Source organism: Nerophis ophidion, linkage group LG02, assembly GCF_033978795.1.
Source record: "Nerophis ophidion isolate RoL-2023_Sa linkage group LG02, RoL_Noph_v1.0, whole genome shotgun sequence".
Lineage (NCBI taxonomy): Eukaryota > Metazoa > Chordata > Actinopteri > Syngnathiformes > Syngnathidae > Nerophis > Nerophis ophidion.
The window spans coordinates 51241415-51248515 of NC_084612.1; positions in this window are offsets into that span (position 1 = coordinate 51241415).

A 7101-nucleotide genomic window follows, 5' to 3' on the forward strand; every position below is an offset into this window, starting at 1 on the left:
TTGGACTTCACTTGTCGGTGTGAAAATACAAAAAACTAACTACTTGAAAAAACACACTAAATTAGTGTATGGAAACGTTGCGACTGTCTTCGAGTGAATGACCGCGGAAATCACGACTGGGAAAACACAAGCAGCCATGTGTTTGTTTCTGTACCAAATGTTCGATTACCCAGTTTAACGAGTCAGGACAAGACAGTGAAAACTGAAATATGTCAAACACCTTAATATTTTTGTGGGTAAATATCAATGTTTTGGCCGCATACCACAGAGTCTGGCTGCGGCTTCTTGTGATATGGACTGATGCCAGAGCGAGGTGGATTTGTAAGGTGTTTTTTTAAGCTCCGTTGGTTGGAGGGCAGGAAATTGATCTCTGAGCAAGCTGTCCGACTATTTGTGTAAACGGTTGGGGAGTGAGAGCATCTGACAGTTGTGGAGGAGCTGAGAGTGAAAATTTATTTTGGTGTGGTTTCAATCGACAGTAATCAATTTATGCTTCATACTTCTCTGTATTTGTTTGGTGTGATTGTGGCGGGCAGTAATAAAAAACAAAAACGTGTAGCAAATAACAGATATTTCATGTTTCATTGTTTCCAGGAAATCAATGTGTTTTGTGGATTTTTTCTTGAAACAGCCATTCTGTTGATGTAGGTTTCGATTGATCTGTTTCCAATGACCAACATCGTTTGGTAGAAGTTTATTTGGAACATGTATACAGTTGCAATAAGATATGTCACATATTTTACATAATTTAATGTTTTTGTTTTTACAACATGATTTGAAAAGAAGTAGGGAGAACTAATTACTATCACGTGTTTTCTTCCTGCTCTTAGTTTGTACAGAGTTCTTGTTCATTCATTCTTAATAAAATAGTTATCTTCATTAATAGTTATGTCCGTTATAATTCACTTAATGAGATGAATAGTATCGTTTTTTTCCATAAACGGAATAAGTTTTCTGTAGTTCTTCTTTCTTGTACTTTGTGAACAACCTCTTAAAGTGGATCATATTAGTACACTGTTAATCCATGACATCATTTTAATTCCACATACTGTTATGCCAAGGGTTTTAAGTGTTGTACGTGCATACAAATATTTTAAGTTACATTTTTCTCTGATGTTGTATTTTTCTTTTGCTGAGAAGAAATGTTGGTTGGAGTTGGTTACAGTTTGCTTTGTGTAGAATTTTAGCTGTTTGCTAATGCAACAAATAATTGAATTTTAATATTTTATATTCAATAAATAAAGGGTTTGTACAAACCCCATTTCCATATGAGTTGGGAAATTGTGTTGGATGTAAATATAAACGGAATACAATGATTTGCAAATAATTTTCAAGCCATTTTCAGTTGACTATGCTACAAAGACAACAAATTTGATGTTCAAACTGATAAACATTTTTTTTTTGCAAATAATCATTAACTTTATAGAATTTGATGCCAGCAACACATGACAAAGAAGTTAGGAAAGGTGGCAATAATTTCTGATAAAGTTGAGCAATGCTCATCAAACACTTATTTGGAACATCCCACAGGTGTGCAGGCTAATTGGGAACAGGTGGGTGCCATGATTGGGTGTAAAACAGCTTCCCAAAAAATGCTCAGTCTTTCACGAGAAAGGATGGGGCGAGTTACACCCCTTTGTCCACAACTGCGTGAGCAAATAGTCAAACAGTTTAAGAACAACGTTTCTCAAAGTGCACTTGCAAGAAATTTAGGGATTTCAACATCTACGGTCCATAATATAATCAAAAGGTTCAGATAATCTGGAGAAACTACTCCACGTAAGCGGCATGGCCGGAAACCAACATTGAATGACCGTGACCTTCGATACTTCCGACGTCACTTTATCAAAAACCGACATCAATCTCTAAAGGATATCACCACATGGGCACTTCAGAAAACCACTGTCACTAAATACAGTTTGTTGCTACATCTGTAAGTGCCAGTTAAAGTGAAGTGTGAAGTGAATTATATTTATATAGCGCTTTTCTCTAGTGACTCAAAGCGCTTTACATAGTGAAACCCAATATCTAAGTTACATTTAAACCAGTGTGGGTGGCACTGGGAGCAGGTGGGTAAAGTGTCTTGCCCAAGGACACAACAGCAGTGACTAGGATGGCAGAAGCGGGAATCGAACCTGCAACCCTCAAGTTAATGGCACGGCCACTCTACCAACCGAGCTATGCCGCCCTACTATGCCAAGCAAAAGCCATTCATCAACAACATCCAGAAATGCTGCCGGCTTCTCTGGGCCCGAGATCATCTAAGATGGACTGATGCAAAGTGGAAAAGTGTTCTGTGGTCTGATGAGTCCACATTTCGAATTGTTTTTTGGAAATATTCGACATCGTGTCATCCGGACCAAAGGGGACGCCAAACCATCCAGACTGTTATCGACGCAAAGTTCAAAAGCCAGCATCTGTGATGGTATGGGGGTGCATTAGTGCCAAGGCATGGGTAACTTACACATCTGTGAAGGCACCATTAATGCTGAAAGGTACATACAGATTTTGGAACAACATATGCTGTCATCTAAGGGCCGTCTTTTTCATGGACACCCCTGCTTATTTCAGCAAGACAATGCCAAGCCACATTCAGCACGTGTTACAACAGCGTGGCTTCGTAAAAAAAGAGTACGGGTACTTTCCTGGCCCGTCTGCAGTCCAGACCTGTCTCCCGTCGAAAATGTGTGGCGCATTATGAAGCGTAAAATACGACAGCAGATACCCCGGACTGTTGAACAACTGAAGCTTTACAAAAAACAAAAATGAGAAAGAATTCAACTTTCAAAGCTTCCACAATTAGTTTCCTCAGTTCCCAAACGTTTATTGAGTGTTGTTAAAAGAAAAGGTGATGTAAAACAGTGTTTAACATGCACTTTCCAAACTACTTTGGCACGCGTGGCAGCCATGAAATTCTAAGTTAATAATTATTTCCAAAAGAAAATAAAGTTTATGAGTTTGAACATCAAATATCTTGTCTTTGTAGTGCATTCAATTGAATATGAGTTGAAAAGGATTTGCAAATCATTGTATTCCGTTTATATTTACATCAAACACCATTTCCCAACTCATATGTAAATGGGGTTTGTATGTTCTTTATATCCAACATGATGTTATTCCAGCTGACCTCTGTACCACATTTAGTGAATAAATTGTAATTTTGTAATTATTTATACACAATAACTCAGATATGGTAATTGGTAACTCAAGCAAGCAGTAGAGAATATGAAGGGATTTTCGGTCCTAAACATATTTAGTTTTATTCATTATAAAATGTTTCTTGCCACCTTATTTTGCATATTTTACATGAAATTTCTAATTTGAAAAGTGCAAATTCATTTAAAAAAATAGAATTTGGATAATTTTGTACACATTTTACAGCAAAAACAGATTACTCTTACATGGTGCCAGTCTGGCCCTAAAAATCGAAAGCGATAAAAGTCGCTTTTGCGGAAAGTGCGGCCCAGGGGCCATTTGCGGCCCACACCTAATGTTCTAATGGCCCACGGCACATTCTAAAAATTGTATTCCAATAAAAGTTAAACAAAAGAGAATACCGATCAAATGTAAAAAGAAAAAAATTGCAATAATGACTATAGTAACACAAACAATTTGTTTTTGTTTTTTTGCTGTCCCTTTTCAAAAATAATAAATAAATCAAAATTAATGTTGTCATAAGTTATTGACTTATTTATGGTTGCAACCACTTAACACCAAATATTCCACTTTGAAATACTTTTTTTTGGGGGGGGGGGGGGGGGGGACATTTCATATATTTTGTGTGTTTGACATAAATAAACAAAGTTTTCTATGACAAAAAGGGGACAAAACCTAAAAACCCATTAAAAATAATAAAAATGTATAATCCACCGATCTAAAGTTGATCTAGAGAATTAAGCGTTGAAAGTAAACAATAAAAAAATAATATGACTTGTTTTTAATATTTTTATTAGTGGGGCCCTTTGGATCCCTGATCATTTTAGTGGGATTTTTTATTTGTATTTTTTTAAACCGTCATTGTTCCAAAGTTAATAATGAATCAAAATCAATATTATGAATTATTGACCATATTTAAGGCTACGATTACTTGACATCGAGTATTCCAATTAGAAAATTTTTGGGGGGCTAATGATTTTTGTAAAAACAAATACAAGGTTTTCTTTAACAAAACGGACATACAAAATTAAATACAAACCCCGTTTTCATATGGGTTGGGAAATTGTGTTAGATGTAAATATAAACAGAATACAATGATTTGCAAATCATTTTCAACCCATATTCAGGTGAGTATGCTACAGAGACAACATATTTGATGTTCAAACTGATAAACATTTTTTTTTTGCAATTAATCATTAACTTTAGAATTTGATGCAAGCAACACGTGACAAAGAAGTGGGGAAAGGTGGCAATAAATACTGATAAAGTTGAGGAATGCTAAACGAACACTTATTTGGAGCATCCCACAGGTGTGCAGGCTAATTGGGAACAGGTGGGTGCCATGATTGGGTATAAAAGCAGCTTCCATGAAATGCTAAGTAATTCACAAACAAGGATGGGGCGAGGGTCACCAATTTGTGAGCAAATTGTTGAACAGTTTTAGAACAACATTTCTCAATGAGCTATTGCAAGGAATTTAGGGATTTTACCATCTGCGGTCCGTAAAATCATCAAAAGGTTCAGAGAATCTGGAGAAATCACTGCACGTAAGCGATGATATTACAAACCTTTAATCCCTCAGGCGGTACTGCATCAAAAACCGACATCAATGTGTAAAGGATATAACCACATGGGCTCAGGAACACTTCATAAAACCACTGTCAGTAACTACAGTTGGTTGCTACATCTTTAAGTGCAAGTTAACTCTACTATGTATTGGAAAGCCATTCATCAACAACACCCAGGAACGCCGCCAGCTTCGCTGGGCTCGAGCTCATCTAAGATGGACTGATGCAAAGTCGAAAAGTGTTCTGTGGTCTGACAAGTCCACATTTCAAATTATATTTGGAAACTGTGGACGTGGTGTCCTCCAGAAAAAATAGGAAAATAACCATCCGGATTGTTTTAGGCGCAAAGTTCAAAAGCCAGCATCTGTGATGGTATAAGGGTGCATTAGTGCCCAAGGCATGGGTAACTTAAACATCTGTGAAGGCACCATTAATGCTGAATGGTCCATACAGGTTTTGGAGCAACATATGTTGTCATCCAAGCAATGTTACCCTGTTTATTTCAGCAAGACAATGCCAAGCCACGTGTTACAACAGCGTTGCTTCGTAGTAAAAGAGTCTGGGTACTTTCCTGGCCCGTCTGCAGTCCAGACCTGTCTCTCATCAAAAATGTGTGGCGCATTATGAAGCGTGAAATACGACAGCGGAGACCCCGGACTGTTGAACGACTGAAGCTCTACATAAAACAAGAATGGGAAATAATTCCACTTTCAAAGCTTCAACAATTAGTTTCCTCAGTTACCAAACGTTTATTGAGTGTTGTTAAAGAAAAGGTGATGTAACACAGTGGTGAACATGCCCTTTCCCAACTACTTTGGCATGTGATGCAGCCATCAAATTCCGAGCGAATTATTATTTGTAAAAAAATATTAAGTTTATGAGTTTGAACATCAACTATCTTGTTTTTGTAGTACATTCAATTGAATGTGGGCTGAAAAGGATTTGCAAATCATTGTATTCCGTTTATATTTTCATCTAACACAATTTTTCCAACTCATATGGAAACACAGTTTGTCGATAAATACATAAAATATTTCAAAATTCAACTTGATATCGACAGATAACTCTGAAGTGGATCTAGAGACTTACGCATTGAAAACATTTTAACAATAAATGACTTATTTTTTAAATGTTAATGACTGGGACCAAACTTGAGGGGAGATCTAAGGGTACAAAAAAAGTTGTTATATTGCATTGGTTTTAAAAAAAATGTAAATATCAAAATGGCCCCGACATGCTTTGATTTTTCAGTATGTGTCCCTCAATGGAAAATGTTTGCCGTTTGGATATCCCTGGAGTAAACTTTTTAGTGTGATTCTCGCAGCTCAAAATCAGCGAAATGGCATTACTCCTTTTTTGCCCACAAATCTTAATATTAACTATTTACTGTTCGATTGGCACAACATGTGCCAAATTTTACCCGTAACTTTGCGTAATATTCAAAGCTAAAGATTTGCTCGCCATTTAAAGAATGCCAAAATTTAAAAGAAAGCTTATACTGTATATTAAGGTACTAGTACGTTGAAGTACTCCTAATTTGAGATACCGCTGTACTTTAATATTTGATACAACTAGAATGTATATCGTGAGGATTTTATTGATACCTATACCAATATCGATATTTTTAATTGATTCTATATCTATACTCTATTCAATACTATATGTTATTTGTGTAGATAAAAATGTGGAAAAAAAGTGTTCTTATTAGCACAAGAGGTTGTGCACCAGCAACATCATGTAACATCTTACAGCAGGGAAGTATAAGTATAAACAAGTGAACTATGTGTGCATGTACAATAATGCACTTACACTATATTGCCAAAAGTATTTAGCCACCCATCCAAATGATAAGTATCAGGTGCCCTATTCACTTGGTCTGGTGTATAAAATCAAGCACTTACGCATGGAGACTGACATTTGTGAAAGAATGGGCCGCTCTCAGTGATTTCCAGCATTTCTTCGCTTCTGAATATTCCAAAGTTAACTTTATTATAAGAAAAGTGAAGAGTTTGGGAACAACAGCAACTCAGCCACCAAGAAAAAGACAATCACTGTGAAAAATGTTTCGGATTGAATTAATATTCATCCATCCATCTATTTCTACCACTTATTCGGGGGGCACTGGTGCCTATCTCAGCTACAATCGGGTGGAAGGCGGTGTACACCCTGGACAAGTCGCCACCGCATCGCAGGGCCAACACAGATAGACAAACAACATTCACACTCACATTCACACACTAGGGCCAATTTACTGTTGCAAATCAACCTATCCCAGGTGCATGTCTTTGGAGGTGGGAGAAAGCCGGAGTACCCGGAGGGAACCCACGCATTCACGGGGAGAACATGGAAACTCCACACAGAAAGGATTGAACCCAGG